The 15710-nt window shown below is 43.4% G+C and overlaps 1 protein-coding gene across 3 annotated transcripts in view; it reads left to right on the top strand.

Moving 5' to 3' along the window:
* Lrrc28 (leucine rich repeat containing 28) overlaps positions 1-15710 on the top strand; it is a 134706-nt gene that overhangs the window by 32521 nt on the left and 86475 nt on the right. The window lies entirely within an intron of this gene.

Genomic DNA, 15710 nt, shown 5'->3' on the forward strand with positions numbered 1-15710 from the left:
AACTAGAGAATGAAATGCATGGATCCACTGCGGTCTTTGCAAACCCTGCTTATATACATGCAAGGACACAGAGCACTTTGGTTCCCTGTGAGTGTTCCGTTCTTTCTTTCCTGTATATCACATTTTGTGGTGGAATGTGGTCATTTCCTTCCAGTGCATTCCCAGAAGTTAATGGTGTTCTTCTGACACCACCTGACTGCCTCTTGCTAACCACTGAAGGTGTATATTTCCTGACTGCTTTCATATAACTTGTTTTATCTACACTTCCGTTCCACAAGAATTCAGGCATGCATTTTTTATTTTAGTTTCCTAGCTTTTTTCTGTTGTCTGCACTTGGCTCTTCTTGTTTGGAGTGATATTTTATTCTGTAGCAACTCTGCATTTTTAAGTAGTGACTTTTTGGAGAGCCTGGAGGAAGTTTTGTTTGTTGGTTTTGTTTTGGACTGGGTTTCAGTGTGTAGCCCTGGATGTCCTGGAACTCCATAGATCCACCTGTCTCTGCCTCCTGAGTGCTGAGATGAAAGGCATGTGCCACCACGCCTGGCCAAGAGTAGGTGCTTTTCTTCCTAGGCATCCTGTGTAGTGCTGGACAGGCCCTCCTGCTTCCTCGCCTCATATCTACACAGCTCATTGTGAAGTTGTTTCAAATATTTGATTGGTTGGGGCCAAGTCTAAACAGCTCCCAAATGTTTGGCTGTGTTTGGAGACATGGTATGAAGAAAAGGAGGGAGGTCTCAGGAGTTGTTCTTTGGTGGCAGTAGACACTAGCTGATATGTGATGATAGCTCCTTCTACGTAGTCCATGCTGTTATGTGGCTGTTCTTCATGCTGTGTTCCCTCAAAGGCTTCCCATCTTACTGTGGTGGTTTGTTTGTTTGGTGTGTGTGTGGTATGTGCTAGCAAGTACATGCATGTATGTGTGTGCACACACACGTGTGTGTGTGTGTGTGTGTGTGTGTGTGTGTGTGTGTGTGTGTGTGCTTCATAGCCACTAATTGAAATATGAAAAATATTCAGGATGTAGAATTAACACAACAAGCACAGTGTAAAAGCCTGGCTATAAGGGTAGTCAGAGCTCTCAGAACTGCTTTTAAGCACGCACACAGTCTTTGCATGTTCAGATTGCCATGAAGCCCAGTGTTCTATCGGATTCTGAAACTTGACTATGACTACTTACATGATAACTAGAGGGCGCTTCTTGAAAATACCTACCTTTCTACAGATTCTCTTCCCTCTTCTATTGGATCGCAGAGTACTGCTGTTCTCTGTGTTGTGCCTTTGTCTTCTCATCATTCAGCTGCTCAGTTGTGGGTGCCTGGAAGAAGCAGGAGCAGTGTTTCCCTGGGAAGTTTGGCAGAGACTGGTGGGAGAGAGAGTGGGGGAGGAATGGGTGTGGGGGGCGTCAAAATCGGTTTCCCTTATTTTCTGAATTATTACGCCATATGGTGATATCTTCCTGGGAGCTAGGTGATAGACAGGTGTATTCGAATAAAAGAAAGGGGAAGATGAAGTACCAAATAGGTTGACTCATCTTCCTGTCCTTCAGTATTCCACTCCCTGGCTCTGTCACGCAGGCTGTCTCCCAGGCTCTGTTCTTGAGTCACGCAGGCTTTCCATTTGAGCTAATTCTAGCTGGCCTCTGTGAGCTGCAGCCAACTGCTCCACACTCCTGTCACTCCAAGGCTCGAGCTGCTTGTCTGAGGTGTCAGAGCTGAAGCACACTGATCTCGTCACCTCTGTACCATGTTGTGCCCCACACTCTCCTGTTAATGGTTAGGAAGTCAGAGTCAGCCGTGACATCACTGCTAGCGTGTCCCTGGATGGTGTGGACCATTCTGTCACCTCTTTACCTTGTGTAATATGCTTGCTGCTCTTCCCTGTGATGTCTTTTTTGTCTCACTTGAGTGCAGATACTTTACAGTGTGCAGAGAACACTAGGTAAGACAGGATGAAGGAATTGCCAAAGCCTCTTCTGAGGACTAATCTAGGGATGAATGGAATGTGGATGAAGCAGTGCAGTGTGGTCTTTGTATTTCTTTTGTAAATTAAAACACTTTACTTTTTTTTACTATACACATGCATGTCTTTATGAACGAAGTATATTTAAATATTTTATTATTATGTGAGATACTGATATGTGGGTATGTGAGATGTGCCATGGTGCATGTATGGAAGCTGGGATGACTTTTTGGAGTCGGTTCTGTCCTAAACCTTAATGTGTGTTCCAAGGATCAGACTCCAGCCTCATCAGGGTTTTGCAGCAACCTCTCTTAGCTGCTGATCCATCTCATTGGCCCTGTCACTGTACATTAATTATTCAAAATAAATAGATTTTTGTTGTGACATAATTTTTTCAATTTTTCTTGGTTGGGATATTTTCATCCATATATACCATGATATTGTTCTAATTGTCCCCTACCCTCTACCTCCCACTCTGCTTATCTCCTTCCTCGCCTCCAAGTAGTCTCTTTTGTTATCATATCACATTTTTTAAAGATGTATTTATTTATTATGTGTACAGTGTTCTGTCTGCATGTATCCCTGCAGGTCAGAAGAGGGCACCAGATCTCACTACAGATGGTTGTGAACCACCATGTGGTTGCTGGGAATTGAACTCAGGACCTCTGGAAGAGCAGCCAGTGCTCTTAACCTCTGAGCCATCTCTCCAGCCCTGTCACATATTTTATTACACTCTCTTGCCCTAACATATGTTCCCTGTGTGTGACTTCTTTCATTGAGAGTGGTTTCTTGTGGCACTCAGGCTGCCGCACATACCTGTACTTTGTTGGTTTTTATTTCAAAGTAGTATTCCATTTGCATAAGGATTCAGTTCCTCTTGATGAGCATACAGGGTTTTCGAATGAAAGCTAAGAGAACATAATGGAACATGGCTTTTTGTAGACATACCTTTTTATTTCTTTGGGGTAAAATATCTCAAGAGGGAAAAAGTTGTTGCTTCATAAGGTAGCTGTACTATTAAGACTCTTCCCAGCAGTCTTCAAAGTGGCCGCCCAGTTCTCTCCTCTGCTGTCAGGAAACCCCTGGCCTCTCCTCCCAGTCCTCACCTCAGGCAGCATAAGCCCCTGCCCCCCCCCCCCCCCCCCCCCCCCGTGGTCCTGTGTGTTTCTACTGCTTATTTTTAGCAGTGCTATTGGGTATAAAAATAGTTGTTTCATTTTGTATTTGGTTTGTACTTTTCTCTTGCCTGAGAGTGGCAGGTACCTTCTTGTGTGTTTATGGGCTATTCAGAACCTTTCCTTCGGTTTGCAGGAGATAGCTTCCTGTTTGACATGTTGGTGACTGGCTTTTTCTGATTGCTGAGAAATTTTCTTCGACCTGCCCCTCGCCCCAGCCCCGTGAGACCTCTTCCTGCTGTCCCACTGGGGCCTGGATTGGCTTCTCTGTATTCTGAAGAGTTCTTGCCTCCAAGAAGTTTCTCTTGGCTTTCTTATTATCTCCATCCCCCAGTTTTCCCTAGCTGAAAGCCTCTGAGTGCCCTGGGAAAATTACATCAGAGAGAGGGAGGAGGAGAGGGAGGGGGAGGGGGAGGGGGAGAGGGAGGGAGGGAGAGAGAGAGAGAGAGAGAGAGAGAGAGAGAGAGAGAGAGAGAGAGAGAGAGAGAGAGCGAGCACCTTTCAGCCTTTCACAGCTGGACTGATTTCTCATTAGCTTTTGTCTGGGGCAGATTCTTTTCCCTCCCATTCTTTCAGACAGGGAATAGCAGCCAGGAATTTCTTTTGTTTTAAAATGAGCTTGTCACCTATTGAAGTAAGCTTAGGATAATTGCTGCCTCAGTTGCCAGTGAATTTTAGGAACTACCATTATGTAGCATATCCAGCGTGGTTTGGTTATTATAAGAGAATGGAGAACTCTTAGGACTATTCTATTTTTTTCTTTTGTTTTTTTTCCCTTTTTTATTATTTTATAATTTCGTGTGCATGCATGTATGTCTGTGCACCACATGTGTGCGGTGCTCACAGAAGCCAGAAGAGGCACTGGCTCCCCTAACACTGGAGTCACAGATGCTTGTGACCTCCATGTGAGTTCTGAGGCCAGAACCTGGGTCCTCTGAAGAACAGCGAGTGCTCATAGCAGCAGAACCATTTCTCCAGCCCCTTCTTAACTTTATTTTATAGTTAAGGATGTGTGTGCGTCTGTGTGCATATGAGTCCAGAAGAGGATGTCAGACCCCTGGAGCTAGAGTTGCAGGTGGTTGTGAGCCACCTAATGTGTGCTCCGGGAATCACAGTACATACCTTCAACTGTTGAGCCATCTCTCCAGTGCAAATTTTAAAAATTTTTACTTTATTTAAAACCTTTTCGGCGTGCGCGTGCGCACGCATGTGTATATGTGCATGCGCTTGCCGAAGCATGTGTGTGGTGGTCTGAGGACAACTTGAAGATGTTGGTTCTTTCCTTCCACATGTGGGTCCTGGGGATCAAACTCATGTCACCAGACTTGCTGGTGAGCACCTTTACCCGGTCAGCCATCAGTCTGGTGAGCACCTTTACCTGGTCAGCCATCAGTCTGGTGAGCACCTTTACCCGGTCAGCCATCAGTCTGGTGAGCACCTTTACCCGGTCAGCCATCAGTCTGGTGAGCACCTTTACCCGGTCAGCCATCAGTCTGGTGAGCACCTTTACCCGGTCAGCCATCAGTCTGGTGAGCACCTTTACCCGGTCAGCCATCAGTCTGGTGAGCACCTTTACCCGGTCAGCCATCAGTCTGGTGAGCACCTTTACGTGGTGAGCCATCTTGCCATCCCAAGGTCTGTATTTTGAAATTACCCTTCCCATAACTGGCCACCATAGGTTGTGGATCTTCTTGTGTGCCTTTTCTGTTTTCTTTTAGATAACTTGAATATGTTTCAGTGTTGCATTTATTTCCTGTGATAGTTTTTCTCTAGAGCTCACAGTACGCATCTTGAGCTTACTCCTCAGGAGACACTGTGTGCTCTCGTGTCAAGCAAGAACCTGATGGTGCCATGTTTCCATGTACCTCGGTGCTCTTAGACCAGATACTCTTATTTCTGTATATATTAAGGTGTACACAAGCTCTTCATTCTATTCTCTACATGTCTGTGTGCTGTTTGCATTTCTCTTTAGCTTGAAACACTTCCTTAACTCTTTCCTGTAGGGCAGGTCTGTGTAGGGACAATCAGCCATGGGGGGTGGGGGGGTGGGAGTGGGGGTGGTGTTTGCTTTTGTTTAGTGAAAAAGTTACCCTTGATTTTTCTGACTATGGAATTTTGAGTTGGCTGGATTCCTTTCTTTAAGGGTGACTTTCCATTTCCCCTGCCCTCCAGTGCACGTGATAAAAAGTCTCTTGTTAGTTTTTGCCATCACTCCCAGGAATGGTTTTTACTAGTGCTGCATGAAGGTATGTTTCATTCACTTTGGTATCATAGTTTATCTGTGATGTGTTTCAGTGCACATTTAAAAATAATTATCTTTCTTGGGTTTTTTTATTTCCAACATAGAAAATTTTCTATCATTTCTGCAAATACTTTTCTGCATCACATTGCCTCTTTGTGGATCTGTGTTACATGTTAGATTAGTTGTTATTTTTCTGCATATCATTAAAACTTTGTTCTTTGCTGTTAAGTTTTTTGTTTTTGTTGTTGTTTTTAATGTTTTAATTGAAATACAATTATATCCTCTTTCTCCTTCCTTTTCTTTCCCCATGTCCCCTCTCAAGTTGGTAGCCTCTTTTTCTTTGATTTTTAGTGGTACACACACACACACACACACACACACACACCTATGTGTATGTGTATGCACGTATATACATAACTACAACCAGTTGAGTCCAATTTTGTTGATGTGCCTATGGTTTCAAGGTTGACCACTCTGCACTGGACAACCAGTAAGGGGCTCAGTCCAGAGAGGGGCTAATTCTCCCAGCAATCACTGGTTGCCTATAGTTCTTTGTATATGGTGAGACCTCATAACCATCCTCCCCACCCTGCATCCACATTAATATATCCATTGATACTGCCATCGTTTAGATCTTGTTTATGTGGCCATTTCTAGGAGGAACTGTTTCACAGCTGACTTGCTGGTATTACAGTTCTTACAACATTTCTTCTCCCTCTTCTGCAGTGTTCCCTGAACCATAGATACAGGAGCTGGGACGGAGATGTATTCGTTGGGACTGGGCTCCCCATGATCTGTTGATCTCTGTATTGTGTCCAGTTGTGGTCTTCTGTGATGGTCTCCATTTGCTGTAAAGAGAGACTTCTTTGCTGAGGGGTGCTAACAATACTTCCCTGTGGGTGTAAGATTTAGAATGCAGTGTGAGGAATTATGCTGGTCTTTCAAAGTGGTAGTAGTATAGAGTCTTTCCTGAGGTCCATGACTCACTAGCTCTGTGGAGCTGGTTAGGTTTCCAGTACCAGGCATGATTTCTCTCCTGCTGAGGGGTCTTTCCGTGCAGCTAGACAGCTGTTGGGTGGCGTGCATCGTCTTGTCTTCTACCTGACTCTCTGTGCTCTGCAGCGTGCTGTTCTGCTCCTCTGCTTCAGTCCACCCCGGTGCTATTGGGAAAACTGCCACGGCTTATAAGCATCATGTTTCTCTCTCGTGGTTCTGGGGCTGTGAAGGCTAACCTCTAGGTGCAGCAGATTTGGTGTCTGAGGAAGGCTGTTTCCTAGCTTACATGCAGAAGGGCATCTTCTCACTGTCTTCTCATGGTTAAAGAGGCAAGAGGTCTCTGAGGTCTAATCCCCTTCACAAGGCCCTTTCCTCCAGAAGCTCATGTCTTCCTAAGGCCTCCCTTTGCAGAAGCGTCATATGGGAAAGGGTTTTCAACGTGAATTTTGAGGAACGTGAGCATGGCCCATTTTTCACCTTTTGCCATTTTTGTCTTCTTAGGTTCCCTTTTCTGTGTTTTCCAGGTGTTTTCTTTGCCTGGAACTCTGCTTTCTGCCTTGTCAGCTTTGTGAGGCTGGGCTGTTTGTGTTCTGCTTACTTGTTCCATGGCCTAGAATGTGCCAGGCCCACCGTGAACCTCATCTCTTTTTCCCTTGTTTCAAGGATCACAGTTCAGTGCCACATGTTCACTGCTTCAAAACAGCTGCCTTTTGATGTGTTTTATTCTGTTTTGGTGGGAAATGAGTTGTTTTCAGTTTTCCTGCCGTGCCCGTCATCAGACTTTCTGTTAGATAGTATTGTTTGGTTTCTCAGGTGTGCTTACCTTCGGTCACGTGTATTCTCAAGTTTGCCACACTTTAAAAACATTTATAGGTTACTTTTTTCTGAGCATTGCACCAAACTGTTTGCTTTTGTACAAATCTAACCTGATATCTTCTCGATGGCTTTTTCTGACTTGATACAAAGTCATATCACATTATGAAGAGAAACATGAATACACTACAAATTTATTATTTATTATTGGGGGAAGCCCCCATTAGTGCAGGTACACTTGCAAATACTTTGTGATTCACTGTTGTAAAGACCACAAAGGCGGTCATATTGGACAAGACAGGAAAACTAGCTAATCCTCAGGCAACCATGCTTGACAGTGCTGTGACCATCAGTCCCTGGAACTCCCCTGACAGACGGCCATGGTGACAGAAAACAAAAAGTGGCCAGGCGCCTGCAGAGATGTTGCTTGCATCTGGCTTATAAATCAGACTTTTTTTTTTTAATGCTTTAATCCTTGAAAAGCTGTTTTGAGTACCAAAAAAGGAAGGGCTTTTTAGCTCAAATTAAAACCATGAACGAACGGATTGTACTGGAGTGGCTAAAAGCATGTACAAGCACAGGGCTGTGTCCTTCCTGTCACCAGCAGACACAGCTGTGCCTTCAGCGTTACCGGTGTGAACTGGTCCTGAAACTCAGCCTCCAAATGCGGATTTTTTCCCCCCTTAAATGGATTTTTTTTCCAATTGGCCCCCTTGCTCCATTGAGCTTTGGTTTAGATGGCCTCTTAGGGCCACCTCTTAACACCCAAGCAGCTTTGAGCACTGTGCTCACTGGTCACTGTGGAGGCCTTTTGCAGAGGCCGCAGAAGACCCAGTGCTCAGTCCCCGGGGCTCCCTGTTGCTTGCCACCCTGCCTGTTGCCTTTTATTGACAGACTAACCCACTGTGGCACGGGCTGGCAAGTTGTGCCAGGTGCTGCACTGGTTCTTCCGAGGCGTGGCTCCCACTCTGTGGTTATGGCCCTGGTTACATGGCTCCACCGCAGGCTCCCTGCATTGATTAGCTTTCTAAGATTGCTAGGTGGCCTAGGAACACTGGGTCCTGGGGACTTCATTAGCTATCCCATTGAGCCCTCCTTGCAGCTCCTCAGCAACCAACTCAACGGCAGCCCTTACTGAAATCCCAAAACACAGGGTACCGTAATGTGTCCACTCTGCCCCAGTAATCTAGTCTCTTTACTCCGTATTCTGCTCCTTAATGTACATTATCCCAGGCAGTGGTGTTCAGCCTCCCACCACTTTGTTGTTGGAAACACATCTGAGAAATGGTTCCTCCATGAAGCACTCCTCCAGTGTGCGGCCAACGCTGTATGTCGACAGACTGACTTGGGAGACTTACTGTTTCTCTTGCTTTATGAGACATGTGCATTAGATCGACCCTGCTGTGTACGAGAGAAAGTGGGAATCTGAATTCAGGCTGCAAAGGACAGAATATTTTACTGTGTCTTCCAAAGAAGAGACTGACAGACAGGAGAGAGAAGAATTGGGAATATCAGGATAGCTAGTTATTATTTCAGCAGAGAGCTGAGGAAAAGTTGCCCATCTTGAGACTAGCGGAAGGGGCAACCGCGGTCAGCCTTCCTCCGTCCTCCGGTGTCCGTCCTGAGGTCACACTGGGAGCTTGTGCTCTGAGTGACTGTTACAGACTCACAGTGTGGGGCACATCAGTATTCAGTAGCAAATACCTCTACAGCATAGTTAGATATAAGTAGCTTCATGCAAACATTTTATTTAGGTGTTTATATAAAATTATCTTAGTATACTGGATTAAACAAAACACATAGCTTACTCAGAAAAACATGGAACTAAGGCTTGTAAATTTTATTTATATACTTTTATAAACTTTGACAATTTGGCCAAAAGCAGAGGATAAAAATGGCCATTAAAATTCTTCTCAAGAAAAAAAGAATGTTTTATCCTTCTCAGTGTGGAATACAGAAAATAATTCCTTTTTAGGAAAGGTGTGAAGGGAATTGGTAGAAAACTTGCCAAATGTCTGAACAACAAAAGTTCATTGTGACAGTATTTTTTAAAATAATTTAAAAAGGCAAGAGGAGCAGAGTTGATGCCTGAGACTTGACGACACCTCTGCCATCTGTCCTGCCGCTGGCCAAGGCACACTGAGTTTGTGCGCATGGACCATTCCTCTGTGAAGAAGCTTCAGCTCGGCTTGTGTCATAGTCAGAGTCCTCCACTCAGTGCTTCTGTCTGTATGCCTGTAATTGTTACAGCCTAGGGCTTCTCGGGCTTGATGCTATGTAGGGACTGAAGTGATGCTACTGAAGTCAGTTGCCCGGTGGTGGTGCACGCCTTTAATCCCAGCACTCGGGAGGCAGAGGCACGTGGATCTCTAAGTTATAGGCCAGCCTGATCTACAGAGCAAGTTCCAGGACAACCAGGGCTACACATCAAAATCCTGTCTCGAAGCAAAAAAAAAAAAAAAAGTCCAACCCCCCCAGGGAGCAAGCTGATGTGTAGGTGGTTTGTAGACGCAGACACCTGTCTCCTGGTGTGCGTCATGCACTGCGGATGACCTAGAGTTCCCCCAGACTCGATGAAATGTTTCCTTAGTTAAACTGTAAAAGCAGTTGTGTCTGCTATGATGGAAGCCTGTACCAGGTTTAGAACGATTTTTTAATGTTGAAAACCAAGAAGTCAGAATGTTTTTAACTGCCTGATGAATATAGAAGTGTTCTGAATCTTCTGGGGTGATTTTTCTTGAGGATAATGAAATGTTTTCCCTTAGATACAACCTGTCCCTGAGTCCTCAGAGAGTGAGTTCTTTTGTGTCTAAATCAGCTTTCAGTATTTAGAAGTAGCATGGAGCAGTTCCTATCAAATCTTTTGATGTTTCACAGAACTTGTATCATTTTTACTATAAAGAACTTTTAGGTATCAAACACAGCTTTCTTGTGTTAGCAGCGTTTGATGTATTGTATTTACTAACCAAGCCATGGAAATAAAGTGCATTTGGGCACATAAACAGGGATTCCATCCATGTTGTGATGGCTTTGTCACGTTGACACAGTCGAGATTACCCTGGAAGGCGGTGTCCGTGAAGGCTCATCCAGATTAGGTTGTTCTCTGGGGTTTATGCTGACTACATGAACTTAGGTGGGAGCATCTACCCCTGTGAGAGACAGCAGAGCACTAGCACGCATGCATCAGTGCATTGCTGTCTGCTTGGCTGCTGCAAGCCTTGGCTTCCCTGCACGAGTGGACTCCACCTTGCAGTTGAGAGTCAGCCAAGCCCTTTCTCCCTTCAGTTACTTTCGTCAGGATGTTTTATCAATAACTATCCTGGGAATAAAACCTAGATGTTGTTATAACAGCTTACGTGGATCTTTCTGCCTTGATATCAGTATACTACTACTGTTGGTGACCTAGCTAGGAAATTAGAGTTTCCCCTCAGACTTTACACTTGAAGACAGAACTGGAGGCATATATAGCAAACATACATATATCTTTCAAAGGAATGTTTTCAGTATTTGAAACAATGAGTTTTATATTTCAGTTATTTGAAGTGTAATTGTTGCTTTATTTCATCTCCAAATTTTGTCTTAACCCTATTAAAGGTTTTAATTTAAATCTGATGACCTAGTCTGTAAGTGACTTTATGGTTAATGATTATTTTAATGAATGAGAAGCCTTACAATTTGCCTAGGAGCCGATGTAATGAGAAGCAATTAAAGACATGCAGTTTGATATTGCTTGTTAGCAACCCTTCCCCACATGCCTAACAGTTGGCATTGGAGTGCTTTGTTTAATCTTCAGATCACCATTTTCATCAGATGATTTTACAGCCGGCTCAGTTTTCTCTGTGCATTTGTTCAGAGATGTAAAAACAACCCCCCAGAACCTTGGTGTCAAGACTCTTGGCCGCTGCAGTGAGGAAAGGCGGCAGAGAGGAATGTCCTTAGATGCTGATGACAAATACCATGGGTTAGGTATGCGTTTCCTCTGCCCCTTGGCTGGGTCTGCTGACATCCCTGCTTTTCATACGATCTGGAGAGAGTTAAAGCCTGGCATCGTGCTATGGGGAGTTTGGAATGTTCCCCCTCACCCCCAGTTTGATGGGCCCAGAATTTGGCTTCCAGCTGGTGTTACTGTTGGGAGGCAGTGGAAACCCAAGGAGACCTGGCCCACTTGGAGGAAGTGAGTTACTGGGGGCACGTCTTTGGAGGGTGTATCTTGTGCCCAGCCCCACCCCCTCTCCTTTCCAGCTGCTATAAAGGGAGCCGCTTTGCTGGACCACATGCTCCCTGCCATGATGCTCAGCTGGCCACGGCACAGAAATAGCGGAGCCTCATGACCGTGGAGTGAAGCTTCTAACACCGTGACCTGAATACATCTTTTTCCTTCAAGTTGACTTTCTCCAGTGTTATGTCACAACAGCCGACAACACAGACCTAATTCTGGTGACATTTTTCTCATGGTCTGAACACAGAGAATGGCTTGCTCAGAGACAGATTTCTTCACTGTAAGTGATAGGATTCTGTGGCATTATTGAAGTTGTATTTTACAGAGGTCAGCTCTCTCAATTATTTAGCTATCTAAGAACCAAATACCAAGCCTGGTAACATGACTCAGCAGATACGGGTACTTGCCACCAAGCTTGATGACCCGAGTTCAGTCCCCAGGATTCACATGGTGGGAGGGGAGAACTGGTGTTCACACATTGTTCTCTGACTTCTGTGTATGTGTACTGTGGAACACATGCCCACACATACACACAGACAGATAAATATAAGTGAAAGGAAAAGTGATGTTTCAAGTTTTTTCTTTTGTGGCTCTTAATATAAATAAACCAGTTTCATTAATCAATGCTTACTAATACTTTTACCTATCTTGTGTTTAAGAATCTTTTCTAGAATACCATGGCTGTATTGCTTTATCTACTATTGTTGGTTTGATTTGGATCTGTGATGACACTGTTTTTGAGCTTTATCCATAGAGCTATTTAAGTTTCCCATACTTGAAATTTCATGGAACTTTAAGTACTCTAAATGTTTAATAAAACAAATGCCTATCAAATCCATGTGACTTGGAGCTGGGAGTGCATGTCAGTAGGAGAGTGTTTGCCCAGCAAATGGGTTCAGTTCCCAACACTGCCCCTCCCTCCAAATTAGTGGGGTTTTATCCCTGCCTTCATTTTATTTTCCAGTGTGGTAGAGAGGTTTTACATGCTTTCTGAGAGACCTCTCCCACTACAGTTCAACCTCCATGACATAAAATGAAATTTGAAATTTTGCTTCTGTTCCTGAAAGATATAGTACAAGGGTATGATGGCTAAATGAGCTTGTTTTCTGTCCACAGCAGAAATTTGAACTACTTCTGAATTTAAAACACTTCTATTATGAGTAGCACAACAAGAAATAAAAGCCCAATTTCCTTATTTCCAGCACATTGTCTATAGCTAATTTACAGTCTGTATCTGTACAATTCTTTTCTCTGTACAGGACACTGAATAATCTTTTTAGTAATATGTTGTTAAACTTTATGACAATATCAGTAATTTTGTTCCTGGCATGAGTTAGTAATTAAATTTTTATCCTAATGATTTTAATAACTTGATTGAGGTATCATTTATAGACTATAAAATATACCATTTTAAGCACATAGTTGATAAGTTTTTAAAAATATACACAGATTTAGGAATACTCTCTCTAATCCAGTTAAAACATTTCCATCAGTTTCAAGTTCCTGTTTGCTGCCAAGCCCTGTTCCCAACCGCTGGTCATGCAAACTTTTTCAAAATTTTCACCTGGATGGAATCATGTGACATGTGGCCTTTCTGCGTGGCTGATTTACGTAGTGCAGTGTTTTTGTGTGTACTGTCATGAAACACGAGTCTTACTAGTCTGTTACTTTTTTTACTGCCGAGTAGTATTTTTATAGTATGGATGAGCCGCGTTTTGTTTATATTCATCAGTTGACTGATAATTTAGATGGCTTCTGCTTGGGACTGTTATGAATAGTGTTGCTGTGAACACTTGTAAACAAGGTTGTTGTGGATATGTGTTTTCCTTTCTCTTCCACAAATACCTCTGAGTAGAATTGCTGCTGGGCTATATGGTGAGTGGATTTTTGACTAGAAGAAACTTCTAAATTGTATTTCCAAAGAGCCTGTGCCATCTGCATTCCTGATAACATGTTGAAGGTTCCGGCTCTGTCTTATCCTTGTTACATTTGGTCCATTCCATCTTTTCCCACTGTACTTGTTCCATTGGCCATGGAGCAGAATCTGTTTGCAGCTTTGGTTTGCATTTTACTACTAACTAAAGACTAATATATTTTATGTGTTTATTTGTCATTTCTTTAGTAAAGTATTTATTTCAGATATTTAGTCATAAAATAGCTGTATGATTCTTTTTAAATCTTTTTTTCTTCTTTATGTGCATGCAGAGTCTTAACATTGGTATCAGAATTATTCCTCGGTCATGCTGTGTCTTCTTCTCTCAGTGACATCCCGAGCTGGTTGCTGTGGCTGGTCTCACTGGGCAGCTAGCTCCAGGCGTCCCTGTCTGCATGTCCGCCTGCATGTAGGCTGAGCTCCTTGTCTGCTGAGCCATTGCACAGCCCCTAGCTGTCGGCACGCTGTTTGTGTCCTCGATGTTGCATTATAAGCTTTCTTTGTGTATTCTGAAATTCTGTAGTCATTTGGGGCTTAGAGCATCATGTTTACAAAAAAAAACCTAGCTTTGTGGTTCCCACACAGCTGAAGACTTTTAATGTGTTAAAACTTTTATTTAGCTCATTAATGGGGAAATTGATAAGATCTTGTAACTATTTGAAAGGAAAATCCACAAAATGGACAAACTAGAGATGAGTGATGTTAAAATTCATGTTGTAACAACACCAGAGTCAGCTTTCTCCATGGAGCCAAAGGGCCACCTTCCATCAGAAGTAATAGACACACATGCTTGTGAATAAAGATGATTTTATATTGTTGTCAGTTTTCTACAACTTAGAGTTGTAAAATAGCTTTCATAGAATCCGGATCAGCCCGGAAGGATGAGGAAGCAGAGCAAGTCTGAGGTTGTGAATAAAGTTTTGCTGGAACATGGCCATGTCCATTCTTACACAGACTGTCATCTGTGGCTGCGTTCATGCTGAGGCAGAGTTGGTATATAGTTTGCAAAAACTAAAATGCTTCCTAAATGCCCCTGAAGCCAGTGGCTGCCCCTATTCTTGTCTGCATAAAAACCTTTTCTCAGATGACCTGGACATGTTTTTACTTGGTCTTTGGTGGTTTGTGTTTATATTTTAATGATTTTTTTTTTTTAAAAAAAAGAGCAGACATTTAAAAATTTAGTGATGCCAAATTTACCAATTTTCTATTTTGTAGATCGTGTTATTGATGGTATAGTTATGAAATGTTTGCCAAACTTTGGGTCACAAAATGTTCATCCTTTTCTTTAAGTCTGTTTTGTCTCCTTCGTGTATGTCTTAATCCATTTCAGATTAATTATTATGCATGCTGTAGGTAAGGGTTGAGGCTTTCCCCCCATATTTAGCTGTTCCTGCTCAATTTCTTGAAAAGGCTATATCTTTGTCAAATTACCTGGCTTTTCTGCCAAATGTTGGTCATCCATCAACCTAGAGGTTTAATTGTGGAAGCTATTCTGCCCTTTCCTCTTCAGGGCCCCGTGCCCTGATTACTGATTACTGAAGTAGGATTTTAATGAGGCAGTGGAAAGATGTCCACCTTTCTTCTTCTTATGGATTTCTTTTGACGTCATTGAATCTTTCTAAGATTTATTTTTTATTTTATGTGAATGAGTGTTTGCTTGCATGTATGTAGTGCGCCATGTTCATGCCTGGTGCCTCAGAAGCCAAGAGGAGGACACTGGCTCTCCTGTGACTGGAATTACAGGCTGTTGTGAGCTACCACGTTGCGAACTGAAACCCTGTCCTCTGTAAGAGCAGCAAGTGCTCTTAACTGCTGAACCTTCTCTCCAGCCCCCTCCCCCATTTTCCTTTTCGGACACTGAATTCATTCACATGTTTCTTTATGTGCATATGAATTGTATGATGAGGATTAGGGCCTAAAGGACCTTTTATCAAAGTGGTCTGTAGAGATCATTACACTGCTGGGTATAATTTTGATCACCCAGTCTATTTCTTGTTTTTATTTATGTAAACACTTGCTCCTGCTCCTCCTCTTATTTTTTGGTGCCTGCACAACAGCCCAGGGATGTGATGGAATAGATCAGGGAGGTCCAACCTGGTCTCATCGCCTCTAGTCTGAGGGACAGAACAGACTTGAGATGAAAAGGCCCAGCCCCTTCCCAGGGGCCTGCCTTGCTTTTCATGGGTGTCCAGATGAGAGGAATGGAGCTGAATGATGCTCTGGGTTTGCTCACATGCCACGTCCCCTCCGTCCATCGTGAACTCCTGTAGATGTCATGTAAGTACATCAGGACTAGTGGAGGAAGCATGCCGAACCATCGGGAATTGTAGAACTGGCTGTGTTGTGCTAGAAGGTGGGTAAGAAATGCTCACG

Source organism: Peromyscus eremicus, chromosome 1 (assembly GCF_949786415.1).
Source record: "Peromyscus eremicus chromosome 1, PerEre_H2_v1, whole genome shotgun sequence".
In the NCBI taxonomy this organism is placed as follows: Eukaryota; Metazoa; Chordata; class Mammalia; order Rodentia; family Cricetidae; genus Peromyscus; species Peromyscus eremicus.